Genomic DNA, 17614 nt, shown 5'->3' on the forward strand with positions numbered 1-17614 from the left:
AAGCTTCACGTTAATGGAACTGCCGTTTTTATTTCATGGATCAATGACATGGATCAGCTGAATGTCATCCGCACAGGCATATGGGTTGAGGCCTATCAAGTGGCATAACGTTATATATACATATAATACTAGTATCGTGTACTATGTTTATACTAAATTCTACTTGGTTCTTAGTGCATCCACACGTGCCACTGCTGCAGTAATCTGCTCCATGTGTTCCTGTAATTGTTGCTCCACTTCCTCCATTCTTGTACCCAAGTCCTCGAGACCTCTCCTCAAATTCTGTATTAGCGCTTTGATCTCACCCATTCGAACTGCTGTATCCTTCTGCAGTATGTAAGTCTTTTTTTATAATATGTGTGTTTGCTCCACCAAGCGATCCGGATCCACATCTACCATAGAGGAAGTTGAGGCATCATAAATTTCTAACTGCACAGAGACCGATGCTCCACTGCATGATCCACCATTTTCTTCTCGTGCTGCTGCTTGAAAATATTGCTTTATTTCTCCTGGGTGCTTACGTGCCATCCCGCAAATGGTGCAATCTTTCTTGATTGCTCGGGAATATGATGTAAGTGATATTTATTAAGGATTCACACTGGTTAAGCTGCTAAAGATTCCTTTTTGTGGGGGCTAAACGGAGCTTCAGGCAAGAGCAGCCATCACTCAGATGATGTCCACTGGAAATCCCTCTCTTGAAATAAATATATGCGACCACCAGCACCACATGTCATCTAACTCCTCTGAGAAAAGCGAGCAGTGCCTATTTCTAGCAAATCAGCGTCATCCATTCAGTTTCAGCATTTAGACCATATGATTTAAACTGTAAATCCAGGACTTCTCTATGTAATTAATTTTGTGTTAATAGTCACCACCCTCTTACCCTACTGTGACTATGTCTCATAGAGAGAGGAAGATATAATGGTTACTGTGGATGGCCAGCTGGATGGGTCATTTGGTCTTTATCTGCCTTCATGTTTCTATGTACACTATGATGCTTGCTGGGACTGACATTACTTGGTTAACCCTTTCAGGACCAAGGGACATATTTGTCCCATAACTTTAAAATCCTATAAATTTTGATTGGGATAGTCTACAGTTCTAAATTTGATATGTACGGATTCCATATGATACTGCCTTTATGTAAACAAACTGGTTCCGACATTCATTCATTAGCGTCGTTGCCAGATTGACGAGAAGATTCACTTGCCACACTGTCCATAAGCCAGAAGTGTGATTTTTTTAAAAAAAAATAATGATATTTCACAAAAAAAATCAATTTTTTGGCATCTGCAAGCCCTTTTTACCATAAAAATGTCGTCAAAACCACAAAAATTGGCCTACGATCCTTATGGTCCTGAAAGGGTTAACTATTTGAGATTTGTGTTTTGTAAGTTTCACTTTGGTCATGAAAACTGATTAATATAAATCAGTTGGCAAGGTCATATTATAATGCATACTGTATTGTTTGAATTGAACAGTGCCAAATTTATAGTAAACTCTATAACTCCATATGGAGTAAATACTGAAACTGAATGGATGGCATTGAAGTGGACAGTTCTTGCTTTGTTCAGAATTGAATGACAGTTGGTGCTTGGTGGTCACATGTGCGTATTTCAAGATATTAGACAGTCACCATTTATTCAAACAGGCAGCCATTATGAAGACTGGTTTAGTGCACCTTTAATATATTTTATGGAAAAGATTTTAATCAATTACGGGCAACCATCTCCTTGATGTGGAATTGGTGAAACATGATTAGTATCGGCAGTTGGTCTTCTGGATTTTTCTATACTGTTACTTTTAATAATTTTGAAAATTCTTTAAAAAATTGAGCTGATTATTATTACAGTTAGTAATGCATTTATAAAACTGGTATCAATGAAAAGTCATGGTGACATATTTTAGTACAATATAGACCCACTGGGACATTATCTTCAAATGGTCCATAAATTAGAATTATTTTTATTTAAGGTGATAATCATTTGAGTGTACAGTATATGTATGTATTTGTGTATATAGATGATAGATATTTGCTATATACACCTCCATTGTCAAACTTTGGAATTGGACTAATTTATAAAGGCTTTAAAATTAGCCCATAATGGTTAAAGGAAAAAAAGGAAAGAATATGAAAATTAATAATTGCAATTATAGGGTACAGAAGAGAGTAATTTTGACAATCGCCACTTTCTGGTGCTGTTCTGTATTGTCCCTAACAACAACATACAGGGCTGTTGTTTCCCAGCTCTATTAGTCCTCTGTGTTCTGCTCTTTTCAGCCCTGTCCTCACAGACAGCAGCTATAGAGATTTGGAGTGGAGGAGAGGTGAGTGAGTCTGGCGTAGTTAGAGCAGAAAAGAGCAACTCTTCTCTCTGATTAAGCCCCTCTCCTCCTGCCATTTCCCAGGGAGAAAAAAAATGTTTTTTTTTCTAAGTACTGTTGAGTACCAGCAAAATAAAAGCCCTAGTTAATTTTCATTCTTATCTACCAAAAGAAGGATCTGTTTCTTGGATTAGTGGGATGTACATTTTCATAATACTGCTTGCAACAGTTGTTGTCTCATTAGTATTCATGTACTGTCTATTATTCTTGTAGTATTCTCTTTCTTTAACAGGTGGTATTACATTGTTGTGGTGCCGATAGACCGTGTTAATGGTGGCCTTACTACCAGGTGGCAGGGTCCAGAAGATATGGAGCTGGATCAGGTATGTTTTCAGAGATTAACATTGTTTTATATGGAAAACTCCTGCATAGGATGTATGAAGTTGAAAATCCCTTTCAGACTGCTTATCATTTCTATAATGCTGCTACACATATACAATATTGCTCCTTCAGTCTTCAGCTCATAGCATTTGGGCTGCAAAAATCTGAGGGAACGATACAGTTTAGGGTTGAAGAATGTTTTGTGCATGAAAGAGGAGTGAGACTTGGGTGTGATAGTAGGTGATGAACTTAAGGTGGCCAAACAAGTTGAAAAGGTGATGCCGAAAGCTAGAAGTATGCTAGGGTGCATAGGAAGAGGAATAGCCAGTAGGAAAAAGAAGGTGTTGATGCTCCCTTATAAGACTCTGGTGAGACCTCATTTAGAAAATTGTGTACAGTTCTGGAGACCGCACCTTCAAAAAGATAAAGACAGGATGGAGTCAGTCCAGAGGAAGGCTACTAAAATAGTTGGTGGTCTTCATCATAAGATGTATGAGGACAGACTTCTTAAAAATATATATTTATTCATTTATTACATAACATAAAATTACAGAAATAAAGATAAATCACATATACAGTATAGGAAAATAATCTAAACAATATTGCTTTAAATCCATCCTACATTATTGGGACTGCTTCGAAAAGTAAAATATATATCTTATAGTAAATTATTTATTAGCTCTTCCATATATCATACAAACAGGCAAAATAAACTTATTCACCTTTATCCTCAACCACTACTAATTCTTTTTCAGAATTTATCTGAGGTACATTCTTATCTTGAAGAAATAACTCCAAATGAGAGGGTTCCATAAAAGTATATTTATTATTTCCAAATGCAACCAGGCATTTACAAGGGAACTTAAGAAAAAATGAAGCCCCTATCACCAAAGTCGTAGACTTTAGTTGTAGGAACTGCTTTCTACATAATTGCGTCTGCCTGGTTACATCAGGGAATATCATCAATTGCTGGCCACAAAACAATGCTTGCTTCTTGGTAAAATATAATTTCAAAATATCTATTTTTTTCAACCTCAGTTTGAAAGGTAACAAGCAAGGTAACTCTCATAGCTATATTATCTTTAGAGGATTCTAAAAACTGTGATATATATAAACTATCTGGAGATACCAAATGATCCATTTCTGCTTCCTCAATCATACCCTTGGAACTTCTTGGAAGATAGTAAATTTTCTCACTTATTAATTTATCAACATATAATAATTTATCAACATATAAATATCGAAGAACATCTTTTAAATATATCTTTAGGAGTTCCAATGGTGCTAGATAGAAATGAGAAAATTCCAAAACCTAAGGTTCCAAGCCCTTAGTAAATTTTCCATTTTATCCAGGTTCAAATGGAGAGAAGTAGAATCTTTAATGTTTGAAACTGTTGTAAACTGTTGTAGTTTTCAAAGTTGATACAGATGTATCAAATTTTTCTAATCTATTTTCAATTGTAGCTAATTGAGTTCCCTGCTAATTTACTTTGTTACATCAAAAGAAAACTGGCATAGTTTAGATACCATATTTTGCAGAGACAATTCTATACGATTTAACACATTCCAGATATCTTGCGAAGTTATTTTTTTATCCATTCAAGTTGACTATGATTGTGAAGTCATTTGAACTGAGACCAGAGAAAAAGATCCTAAAGGTACCTTACTCTGTTCCAAGTTCCCTTAATTTGGATCTAATTCTGGTTGAGAAAGTGAGCCATTACCTATTCTAGGAGTGGCTCATTTATCTCTTGAGATGTTCCCGGTTGAGGAGGAGATGATGGCTCCCCGGAAGATAAAGAAGCAGATTGTGAAAGTATACTCACTTGACCAGCATTGATTATAATAGTTAAAGGAACAGAATGATGGGTTTTGCCTTTTTTTCCCCATATCAACAAAAAAAACTTCCACAATCCAATTAGTCTTCTTGGGGCTCCAAAGGTGCATGTCCTGCCCCTTTGGTCACTCCCCTGCGGACACCTGCCCTCGGGCACGCATCTACAGGACACGTTCCATGGCTAGATGATTTTTTTAAGAGGTCTAGCAGGATCTCTTGCTCCGGCTCCAGATGTCAGTTGCTGGCCGATGAGAATGCCGACTGGTAAGATGGAAAAAGAGCCCACTGTATCAAGGCAACCCCTGAGGGCAGACTTAAAAATCTTAATATGTATACATTGGAGGAAAGGCAGTGAGACAGATGAAGGCGGCTCGTTGACTACTGTGACTAGTGATGATAATCAAATGGCAGTAAATTGAGGACAACTGGTGACCATACGGATAGAGCACACTGGAGAAAGTCAATCTTAGTGCTTACAAACGGGGAAAGTTTTTATGATGTTACAGTGGGTGATCATCTGGCATCCAGTGATCACTGCATGGTACGGTTTAATATTAAGATGGGTATAGAGAGGGCTCATTCTAAAGCAAAGGTTCTAGACTTTAAAAAAAGCTAACTTTGGATGGGGGTTTACATCAAGGAATTGTCTGGGTGGGAACATCTGGAAGGAGTGGAAATGCGGTGGGCAAAACTAAAAGGAGCGATTGGGGCGACAAACCTTTTTGTGAGGCAAGTAAGTAAAATTAAGAGGAAAAGAAGGCCGCTTTGGTTCTCAAAAGTAGTAGCTGAGAAGGTATAAGGTTAGCTTTCATAAACTACATAATATCGCAGAAAGAGGAAGACAGGCAAAAATATCTGGAAAAGTTGAGAGACTAGTCGTGTAGTCAGGAAAGCAAAAATGCAAATGGAAGCTGACATGGTAAAACGGGGAGACAAAGACATTTTTTAGATATATTAGTGATAGGAAGAAGTGCAAAAGTGGCATTGTGAGACTCAAAGGTGAAGCGGAGGAATATGTAGAAGCTGATCAAGAAAAGGCCGAATTGCTTAACAGATATTTCTGTTCTATGTTCATGGCTGAAGCACCGGGAGCGGGTCCGCAGAAGACAAAAGTGAATAGGGATGGAGGAGTAATAGACCCTGATTGAATTTCAGAGGGTTGTGTTCATGAGGAGCTAGCTAAAATGAAGGTAGATAAAGCGATGGGGACGGATGGTGTACATCCTAGGGTGCTGAAGGAACTTAGGGAAGTTCTGGTAGCTCTGCTGACTGACCTTTTCAATGTGTCTCTAGAGTCGAGAATGGTACCGGAGGACTGGAGAAGGGCGGATGTGGTCCCTCTCCATAAAAGTGGAAGTAAGGAAGAAGTAGGGAATTACAGGCCAGTAAGTCTGACTTCTGTGGTAAGCAAATTAATGGAAATGCTTTTAAAACAGAGAATGAACAAGTTTCTGGAATCCTGTGGATTACAGGACCGGAGGCAACATGGATTCAATAGAGGTAGGTCTTGTTAGACAAATCTGATCAATTTTTTTGACTGGATGACCAGAGAATTGGATAAAGGATGTGTGCTAGATGTGGTGTATTTATATTTTAGCAAAGCCTTTGACAGTACCCTTGTGATGGGCCCCAAAGTGATGGGCTGGGTCAGGAACTGGTTGAGTAGAAGGCGACAGAGGGTAGTGATAAATGGAGATCGCTCTGAGGAAAGGGATGTTACTAGTAGTGTACCTCAAGGATCTGTTCTTGGGCCTCTTCTTTTTAAGATTTTTATAAATTATATTGCTGAAGGGTTGTCGGGTAAGATTTGTCTCTTTGCAGATGATACCAAAATCTGCAATAGACTAGACACACCGGATGGTGTGAAGAACATGAAAAAAGACCTGGCGAAGCTTGAAGAATCGTCTAAAATTTGGCAGCTAAAATTTAATGCTAAGAAATGTAAGGTCATGCATTTGGGCTGCAAAAATCTAATCTAATCTAATCTAATCTAATCCTTATTGTGTCGCCTAAGGCGCACACCTTAGTGCGCTCCTTTGTGCGGCGACTGAAGGGCGACGACTGAATACGATAACACTCGCCAAAAGAAAAGTCCTTCAGGCTAGCCTATACTCAGACCACAAAATGAGAACCCCAATCACGCTAATCCTACCATTACTGTATATCACCTGCATTGCTGCTATCCACTGTGTGCCCCCTACATGCAGCACCACCACCTCATGGCACCCCACACCTCATGGCACCCCATACTACAAAGATTTAAATCCTCACACCAAACGACCACACACAACAATCAACATGGATACCTCCAGAACATCATACCCATTCTTTGGAACAAACGCAATAAAAGCAATAAAGACAACAAACAAAAGAAAAAACCTTCTATCAAAGCAAACATCACTCTAAAGCCCATCAATCATCAACACACCAAACCTAACAACAAAACTATCAGCCCGATCCCATGCAAGGTCATTAACGCAAGGTCAGTAGCAAAGGGGCTTGGGAGTTCTGATTGACAAGTCGATGAAGCCGTCTACGCAATGTGCAGTGGCGGTGAAAAGGGCGAACAGAATGCTAGGAATGATAAAGAAGGGGATCACAAACAGATCGGAGAAGGTTATCATGCCGCTGTACCGGGCCATGGTGCGCCCTCACCTGGGTTATTGCGTACAGCACTGGTCGCCGTACATGAAGAAGGACACAGTTCTACTCGAGAGGATCCAGAGAAGAGCGATTAAGATGGTTAAGGGGTTGGAGGAGCTGCCGTACAGCGAAAGACTAGAGAAACTGGGCCTCTTCTCCCTCAAACAGAGGAGATTGAGAGGGGACATGATCGAAACATTCAAGGTACTGAAGGGGATAGATTTAGTAGATAAGGACAGGTTGTTCATCCTCTCCAAGGTAGGGAGAACGAGAGGGCACTCTTTAAAGTTGAAAGGGGATAGATTCCGTACAAACGTAAGGAAGTTCTTCTTCACCCAGAGACTGGTGGAAAACTGGAACGCTCTCCCGGAGGCTGTCATAGGGGAAAACACCCTCCAGGGATTCAAGACAAAGTTAGACAAGTTCCTACTGAACTAGGATGTACTCTGGTAGGGCTAGTCTCAGTTATGGAGCTGGTCTTTGACCAAAAGGGCCGCCGCGTGAGCGGACTGCTGGTCATGATGGACCACTGGTCTGACCCAGCAGCGGCATCTCTTATGTTCTTAAATAAGCTAATCACAACCAATAGCATAGAGCTGTCTCTCATCACAGAAACGTGGCTAAAAGAACAAAATAGCCCAGAACTACCTCACCTGTGCCCGCAAGGATACAACATACTCCAGATCCCTAGGAAACACAAACGAGAAGGAGGACTAGCAGTAATCTATAGAGACTCAGGAACGCCCCCCACCGACCACATGAATCGCTGGAGAGTAATCCTGACGCATGCGCAGACCATCTTCTATGCCTTAGATGGTCTGAGCTTGCCCTCCGTTGCAACTTTTCTTTTTTAATGTTTTTACCCTTGGTCCAGGCATTTTACGCAGAGCGGGGACGTTGAGTTTGATTTGTCCTTGGTACCAGGCAGTGCCAAAGGAGACTGAAATGAAGCCTGTGCCGCCCCAACTCTCCTGCCCAATGACTATGTGCCCGCACCCCCTTTGGTTCCGGTGGGTGCTCGGCTGGAGGTTATTTGGGTTGGTTCTGCTCTGCAGTTTGCCTCTTTCCTTCCAGATCATTTTCTAGCTTCTCCTTGTCATGCACCGTGGAAGAAGCAGGTTTTTTGCCAGATCCTTAAAAGATTGCTAGTTCTCGGAGCTGTGTTTCCAGTACCCCCTTAGGAGTCAGGCACCGGCAGGTACTCGATTTACTTTGTGGTACCCAAGAAAGAGGGGACTTTTCGGCCCATCTTAGATTTGAAGGGGGTAATCAGGGCTCTCAGAGTTACGTCTTTTTGCATGGAGACACTGCAATCGGTGATTCTGGCAGTTCAGCTGGGTAGTATCTAACCTCTCTTGACCTGATAGAGGCCTACTTGCACATTCCAATCTGGACCTCCCATCAGCGTTTACTTCGTTTTGTGATCTTGGGCCTGCACTTTCAGTTCTGTGCGCTCCCTTTTGGTCTGGCCATGGCTCCCCAGACGTTCATCAAGGTTATGGTGGTCGTCGGCCTTGTGGATAGAGAGCATTCTGGTTCATCCTTACCTGGATGACTGGTTGATTTGCGCAAAATCCTTCCAGGAGAGCACCCGGGTCATGGCTCGGGTGGTAGAGTTCTGCAGTTGCTGGGCTGGCCCCCTCGCAGCGCCTGGAGTATCTTGGGGTGGTTTTTGACACCTCCTTAGGGAAAGTCTTCCTCCCAGAGGCCCGGGTAAGCAAATTACATTCTCAAATTCACCTACTTATGGCATCCTGGTGTCCTCGGGTGCAGGATTTCCTCCAAGTCTTGGGGTCAATGGCGGCTTCCCTTGACGAGGTGAGGTGGGCTTGGGCCCACATGCGTTCTCTTCAGTATGCCCGACTTCGGAGGTAGTTGCCCCAGACCTTCAGTCTAGATCACCCTGTTCCCCCAGACCTTCAGTCTAGATCACCCTGTTCCTCTGAGGGTCTTGTACTTGTTCCAGTCTTCGTTGGTGGCTCCAAACCTCCCATCTTGTTCAAGGGACGAGTCTGGATCAGCCACAGTGGACGGTGCTTCTCACGGATGCCAGTCTTCTCGGTTGGGGAGCTCTGTGTCTAGGTCACTCAGCTCAGAGCACCTGATCCATGGAGGAAGCGTCCTGGTCGATCAATTTTCTGGAAACCATAGCCATCCGTCTGGCGCTGTTAGCCTTCCACTCCTTCTTGTCAGGCAAATCGGTCTGGGTTCTGTCAGATATTGTCACGGCACTCAGGTGCCGCAGGAGGCAGCTCTGCTCATGCTCTGGGCAGAGTCGCATCTTCAGGACATCTCGGCCTCCCACATAGCTGGAGGGGAGAATGTTCAAGCGGACTTCCTCAGTCATCACATGTTAGATCCCAGAGAGTTGTATCTAAGCCACGTGGCCTTTCACTTGATAATGCAGTCTTGGAGTCAGCCCCTAATGGTCCTGATGACCACAGGAGTTAAAGCCAAAACTCCCAGCTTCTTCAGTCGTCGCAGAGACGGTCAGGCTGAAGGTATGGATGCTCTGGTTCAACCATGGCCAACGGAGGGGCTGTTGTATTTGTTTCCTCCGTGGCCATTAGTGGGCAGAGTTCTTCTCCACATTGTTCATCACCCAGGCCTGGTGGTTCTGGTGGCTCTGGATTGGCCCCGACGTCCATGGTATGTGGATCTGGTGTGGCTTCTGGTGTCAGATCCTTTTTCTCTGCCTTTTTCACCTGATCTTCTGACTCAGGGCCCCATTCCCCTGTTCGATCCGGTTCCCTTTTTTGTCTTACGGCTTGGCTCTTGAAAGGGAACACCTAGGTAGAAAGGGATGCAGGTCAGAGGCCGAAAATTACAGGCCAGTGAGTCTCATATCAATTGTATGTAAACTTATGGAAACGTTGATCAAAAACAGATTGGACATGATTCTGGATGACGAAGGACTAAGGGATCCCCACCAGCATGGCTTTACGAAGGGAAGGTCTTGTCAATCCAATCTGATAAACTTCTTTGACTGGGTAACAAAGAAACTGGATAAGGGAGAGTCCCTGGACATCGTGTATTTAGACTTCAGTAAGGCTTTTGATAGTGTCCCACACTGTAGGTTACTGAACAAGATGAACGCGATGGACGTAGGAGAAACACTGACTGCATGGGTAGAAGACTGGCTTAGCGGTAGACTCCAAAGGGTAATGGTAAACGGTATTCCCTCAAAAACATCAGAAGTGTCCAATGGGGTACCACAGGGCTCGATCTTGGGCCCAATACTATTCAATATCTTTGGAAGGGATCTGCCTCAGGGACTTCGAAGTAAAATTACATTATTCGACGATGACACTAAACTATGCAATAGTGTAGGCAACGCAGCAGAACCTGATAGCGCAATCATGCCCGGCACTATGGAGCAGGACCTACTTTTACTAGAACAATGGTCCAGTACTTGGCAACTGAATTTTAATGCCAAAATATGTAAGGTTATGCACCTTGGTAGCAGAAATCCATGCAGAACATACACCCTGGTGGTGAAAACTTAACCAGAACTGCAGCAGAACGGGACTTGGGAGTAATCATCCAGGAAGATATGAAAGCTGCGAATCAGGTGGAGAAGGCAACAGCAAAAGCTAGACAAATGCTGGGCTGCATCAGAAGTAGCTTTATCAGTCGTAAGCCTGAAGTGCTACTGCCGTTGTACAGATCAATGGTGAGACCTCACCTGGAGTACTGTGTTCAGTTTTGGAGGCCACATTATCAAAAGGATGTAAAGAGAATGGAGTCGATTCAGCGAATGGCCACTAGGATGGTCTCAGGACTAAAAAATCTCCCATATGAAGAACGTTTGAGCAGGCTGCGCTTATATTCTCTCAAAGAGCGCAGGGAAAGGGGGGACATGATAGAAACATTCAAATACATCACGGGCCGTATTGATGTGGAGGAAGAAATATTTTGTCTTACGGGTCCCACGGCGACAAGAGGGCATCCGCTAAAACTCAGGGGGGGAAGATTTCATGGGGACACCAGGAAGTATTTATTTACCGAAAGAGTAATTGATCAATGGAATGGTCTTCCACGTCAGGTAGTTGAGGCCAGAACCAAGCTCGACTTCAAGGGACGATGAGACAGACAGGTGGGGTCGCTCCAGAGGAATGCTTAAAAGATGGAGGAAAGGAGGTGGGAGGGAGGAGGGAGGGTTCTTGAGTGGGCAGACTTGTTGGGCCATCAGCCCTTTTCTGCCATCATACTCTATGTTTCTATGTTTCTCTCTCTTGGGGGTCCCACAGACTTTCCACTTCTCGGGCTTATTTACAGGTTTGACGTATATTTGAGAAGTGGTGTACAGCGCGGGGAGTGGTTGCTTTTCGCTGTTCCCTGCCTAACATCTTGGAGTTCTTGCAGGATGGCCTGGACAGGGGCCTGGCTTGGTCTTCTCTCTGGGTTCAGTTTGCGGCCCTTTCAGCCTTTCATGGGTTATTACGGGGTCAGCGTCTGATTGACATTCCTGATGTTGTTCGCTTCCTCCTGTGTGTCTGTTCCCTCTTGGGTTTTGAATCTGGTCCTGTCCGGGCTTGTGTGCCCCCCCTCCCCCCACCCCCGTTTGAGCTTTTGGGTGCCTGCACGTTGAAGGACCTTAATCTTAAGGCAGTCTTCTTGGTGGCTATTACTTCTAGATGTGTTTCGGAGCTGCAGGCTCTCTCTTGTAGGTCTCCCTTCCTGGAGTTTTTCTAGGGAGCGGGTAGTGTTGAGGACCGTTCCTTCCATTCTGCCAAAGGTAGGTTCTCCTTTTCATGTCAATCAGTCTGTGGTCCTCCTGGTCCTGGGTAGTCGGGCAGGTTCTTCTGAGCAGAAACAGTAGCGCAAATTGGATGTTGATCTACTTTCAGAAGACCCAGAAGATCAGGAAATCAGATCATCTTTTTCTTCTTATAGCGGGTCCTCGTAGGGGGGATGGTGCTTCCAAGGCTACCATTGCGCGCTGGATCAAGGAGACTATTGCTTCCGCTTATCTTCTTCAGGAAAAGACTGTTCTGAAATTTCTCAAGGCTCATTCTTCTCACGGGCAGGCAGCTACTTGGGTTGAGTCTTCGCTGGTGCCTCCTCTGGATATTTGTAAGATGGCGGTCTGGTCTTCTCTACATTCTTTTGTCAGACACTACCGTGTGGATGTTCACTCGCGTTGGGACACGGTGTTCGGTGCACGTGTTCTGTGTCGACCCTTCAGGGGTCCCACCCATGATGAGCACTGCTTTGGTATGTCCCGCATATAAGATTAACCCTATGCTGGTCTGGATAGTTGCTAAAGAAGGAGAAATTAGGTTCTTACCTGCTAATTTACTTTCTTTTAGCGTCTCAAGACCAGCATTGGATCCTACCCTTTCTATTGTCGTATTCTTGCGTGCAGATTTTCATCTTTTGATCGGTTTCTAGTATTTTTCTAGGGCAGGGGAGATTAAGAACAGCGGCTGTAGCTGGCGAGCTGTGGGGACATTTGCTATTGGCATTTGTTCTTTTGCATTTTCCAACAGCAGTTCAATTTTTATTTGTGGATACTCCTGTTCAGATTCTTGTTTGTTTTTCTGTATATAGTTCTTAGTTCTGCTTGGCTATTCGACAGACTGAGGTAATTAGGGAAGGGGTCACATGATATGTACAGTTCCAAAGTTTTGTCTCAGTCTCCACCTATTGGTCATGATGAGATATATACCCGCTTATAAGATTAACCCTATGCTGGTCTGGAGAGGCTAAAAGAAAGTAAATTAGCAGGTAAGAACCTAATTTCTCCATCACTCATGTCTTTTGCTAGTTCCAATTAACCAGAAGATTGGGATCTAGAAAAATATAATCTCTCCCCTGAAACTTCACCAAGAATTGTCTGGGAAATTTCAGAAGGAAAAAGAGGTTAGCCTTCATAAACTACAAAAGATCAGAGAAAGAGGAAGACAATAGGAAAAATATCTAGAAAATTTAAAAGAAGCTTATACCGTTTTTCTCCGAAAATAAGACCTACCCTGAAAATAAACCCTAGCATCATTCTCAGGGTAAGTCTTAATATAAGCCCTACCCCGAAAATGAACCCTGGTCCTGGGATTTGCCAGCAGAGTGAAATCCCCAACAGACAAGGCCTGCAGCCTGTTTAGACTGCTGCCGGCCCCATGCTGCTTCGGTTGAAGGTAGGGCTCGCTCGTGATTGGCGGGGAGGGAAAGATGGAGGGTCAGCAGGGGTTCAGCTGCGCGGTGGGGGGGTTGTCGGGTTGAAGAGTTGCTGGTGAATCCCGGGACTAGGGCTTATTTTGGGGGTAGGGCTTATATTAAGACCTACCCTGAAAATGATGCTAGGGCTTATTTTCGGGGCAGGTCTTATTTTCGGGGAAACACGGTAGATATAGAAAGTTCTGAGACTTAATTTTGATTTCTTTACTAGTGACAATATTCTACCCAATAGGCAAAGAGGTGAGGGAAAACATATTTTGCAATGAGAAAGACATGATAATGTAGAATCTGTATTTATAATAATAGTCTGCTTGGTAACTAAAGTATTGAGGAAGGGGGGTAATTTACTTTTATTAACAATTATATTCTGTACTCAGTTACCAGCCAGAATAGACCCTTCCTCTGTTTTCATGGCTCTCTCCTAAACATTAAGAGATTGTCTTTCTGAATTCTAGGAACATAGAGGAAATTGGATTGATTACATAATAGATGAGCTAAGGAAAACAAACTTTTGAAATGGTTTACACTGAGAATCAATCAGCCTGTAAACTTGTTGCATCTAGTTGCAATTTTCCTAAGTAACTCTGTTAATGATAGTTTTTTCTGTACAGTTACTAGAAGCTATAAGCCAAGGATTACACGGTAAACGCCAGCGTCGTCAATTGGACAAGATGAAGCCCTACATCGCAGCCCAGCTTGATATTTTACCAGAGACTTTCACCCTGGGAGATGATCAGGATTACAATGGATTCCGCAACAAGCCTCTAAGTGAAGACTTCAGCTACCACTGCTTCATTTTGGCATCACTAGAAGATGCAGTAAGAGCATTTTGTCAGTAAGAGGGTACTGTGATTGTTCCCATGCTTGTCCCCTACTATCAGATGGTCAGAATGGAGAGAAATATGTAACCACAATCTGCTGCATCCCAGAGATGGATATCTGGGTGCATTCCCCTCCATGATGCCATTTGCTTTCTTGCAGGGATGCTGTTTCCCCATGTCTGCAGAAGCAACAATAAGAAGTAGAAACTGTGTCCTTCCCTAACCTCTTGACTCCGTGGCTGCAAGCCTTGTGCACACTGCTGGCAACTCTGTTTGGCCTTGCTTCTCCAAAACAGGAAGTTATAGGAGGCAGGACTGATGAGAGTCGCCAGTGGCATGCACAAGACTATGGCTCTGTGCCTTTTGGTTTGCTTGTAGCTTGCCACCAGGATGCTGGGAAGGCAGCAGGCAAGGAAGATGGGTAGGTAGCAGTGAGGGGAAGGATGCTGTTTCTATTTCTTGGTGCTGCTGCAAAAAACAGAGAGGCAGTAGCCCTGTGGGTAAGCAAGTGGCTGCAGGAAGAGATGAGCAGCAGTGGGTAGATGGAAGTGTCAGTGAAAAAATGGGTTATTTGGCTGGGGTGGGGTAGGAAAGATAGAGAAGAAGCAACATTGATAGTGGAAGGAAAAGGAGAGAAAAATGGGTGGTGGTGGTTGATGGAGTTGGAACCATTGATAGAGATGAGGCAATGCAGGATAGTGGGAAATGGGAAACAAGAGAGACAACAATGGTGGGAAGGGAGACAGAAGGATGATGCTGGTTGTGGGGAGGAAGAGAGAAATGGGGCAGTGCTAAATGGTGGCAGGAGAGAGCAGTGGTGTAGCGAGGGTGAGAGGCGCCTCTCCCCCACCCTCTTCTCTGCTCCCTGCCACACACGTGCTCCCCCTCCCTTCCCCTGTACCTCCAACTTTCCCTATGCGAGCAGCATCAGAACTTGCTGTCGGCTCTCCCTCTGATGCCACTTCCTAGGCGAGGGACCGAGAAGTGATATCAGAGGGAGAGCGGATGCTGGCACGAGCAGCAGGTTGAAGTTGCTGCTCACACCGTCAAAGAGCTAGAGGTACGATGGGAAAGGGGGATAGTGAAGATGCACACGGCTGGAGGGGAGGAAGGGGAAGGAGCAGGGGGACAGAGAGGAGGATGGGTGCTGACGCTTCCACCAAGACGATGCCTGGGGTGGACCGCCCTCCCCCGTCCCCCTCTTACTATACCATTGGAAGAGAGATAGAGGGGCAATGTTGGATGGAGGGAAGAGAGAGAGAAATAGCAATGTTGGATAGTGGGGGGGGGGGGGGTGAGAGACAGAGGTGATGTCCTGAATGGCCAGGCTACAGGGGGAAGAGAAAATTGGGCTGATGTTTAAGGGGGGGAAAGGAGACAGAGGAGATGTTGCATGGAGAAAGAAACAGAGAGAAGGCGGCATAAACGGGGGTGGGGGTTTTTGTGCATTTCCTCTCTGTCTCTTCTCCTTCCACTGCATGTTATAAATCATACCTTTAGTGGCAGAAATGCCCAAAACCTGCCAGCCAAAGAGATCTAGTTCATGAAACACCCCTCCCCACCGATGCTGCCTCAACATCAAAAAAGTTGAATGCATGATTTTCTGTCAGTAGCATTGCTGCATGAACTGAATATGTGAGGGAACTGCAGCTGTCTGTTGCTGGAAAGCATGCCACAGACTTGCACATACCTGTCAGACATTCCATGGGACTGAGGACTTTCTTAAGAGATCAGACTCCACAGATGACCCTTTAGTGCCATCTAAGCCTGGTTCTAAGAGAGAGGTTGTAGAGGATCAGCGCAGGCCCACCCCTAGCTCATTTCTTTACTTTTAGCAACCTGTGAACTACTGTCTGCCTCTGGAACAGGGCATTACTTGATAGGAGTTTTCTGCCCTTTTTTTTCCAGGTGTAAGTTTTTCTGCACCACAGTATGGCTGGGAAACATCGTATCACTAAAGCTGCTGCTCAGGTTACAACTTCTGCCTCTGTACAGACAGAAAATGTTACCTAGGCAGAGGGAGTAGTTCCATGTACAAGCTGTCTTCAGCTTGAATCCCTCATGAAGGAAGTAAAAGAACTGAGAGAAGAGTTACATTACATTACGGATTTCTATTCCGCCTATACCTTGCAGTTCAAGGTGGATTACAAAAGATTTGACTGGACATTTTCCAGTGAAGATACAATTTTTTATTTTTTTTTTGACAGAGGAGAGATAGCTGGATAGATTCCTAAGGGGATTTAGGGGTTGGATAGTAAAATGACAGTGCCGAACTGTGTGAAATGGACAAAGAGAATATAGTTAGAGTAGGTAAGATTACCATCTAATTTTTGGGGTCTGTTTGCTTGGAAGGTGTTTAGGTGGGTTATTTGGGGAAGTAATATCTTGAAGTAGGTGAAGAATGGTTAAGATATTTGGATGAATTTTTTGAAAAGCAGGGTTTTGATTTCTTTTCGGAATGTTTTGAAGTCGTCCGATGTTGTCAGCAGATTGGAGATGGTATGGTTGAGTTTTGCTGCTTGTGTTGCCAGAAGGTTGTCAAACAATTTCTTGCGTAGTGTGCCTTTGAGTGGGGGAAAGGCAAAAGGGTTCGGGGTTCTTCTGTGTCTTGAGGTGGAGATCTGGTTTAAGCGGTTGTTTAGGTAGGAAGGGGAAGAGCCATGTAACGCTTTGAATAATAGGCAGTGGAATTTGAATTGAATTCGTGCTTGTATGGGTAACCAGTGGGAGTCTAAGAAGGCAGTAGTTATGTGATCATATTTTCTGAGTGAGTACCGTATTTTCGCAGATATAACGCGCACCATTGTAAAACGCGCACAGGGGTATAGCGCGCCGAAATCACGATGATATGTACAAAAACTTTTCTATACCGCGCTCAGGCATATAACGCGCATGCTGCCCGACTCTCCTTTCGCCCGCCCTGACTTTCCGTGCGCTGTCCCGACTCTCCGTTCACCCCCCCTGACTTCCGTGCACTGCCCTGACTTTCCGTGCGCTGTCCCGACTCTCCGTTCACCCCCCCTGACTTTCCGTGCACTGTCCTCCCTTGAAGTCCTGTCCCCCCTTGAAGGTCTGTCCCCATCCTGAAAGCCTGATGCCCCCCCCGACGTCCGATACATCCCCCCCCCCGGCAGGACCACTCGCACCCTCACCCCGAAGGACCGCCGACTCCCCAACAATATCGGGCCAGGAGGGAGCCCAAACCCTCCTGGCCACGGCGACCCCCTAACCCCACCCCGCACTACATTACGGGCAGGAGGGATCCCAGGCCCTCCTGCCCTCGACGCAAACCCCCTCCCCCCAACGACCGCCCCCCCCCCAAGAACCTCCGCCCGTCCCCCAGCCGACCCGCGACCCCCCTGGCCGACCCCCACGACACCCCCACCCGCCTTCCCCGTACTTTGTGTAGTTGGGCCAGAAGGGAGCCCAA

At 44.7% G+C, this 17614-nt stretch overlaps 1 protein-coding gene across 1 annotated transcript in view; it reads right to left on the reverse strand.

The window, feature by feature from the left end:
• Nucleotides 1-17614, reverse strand: part of PTPRF (protein tyrosine phosphatase receptor type F) — a 953410-nt gene that overhangs the window by 265154 nt on the left and 670642 nt on the right. The window lies entirely within an intron of this gene.

Source organism: Geotrypetes seraphini, chromosome 12, assembly GCF_902459505.1.
Source record: "Geotrypetes seraphini chromosome 12, aGeoSer1.1, whole genome shotgun sequence".
In the NCBI taxonomy this organism is placed as follows: Eukaryota; Metazoa; Chordata; class Amphibia; order Gymnophiona; family Dermophiidae; genus Geotrypetes; species Geotrypetes seraphini.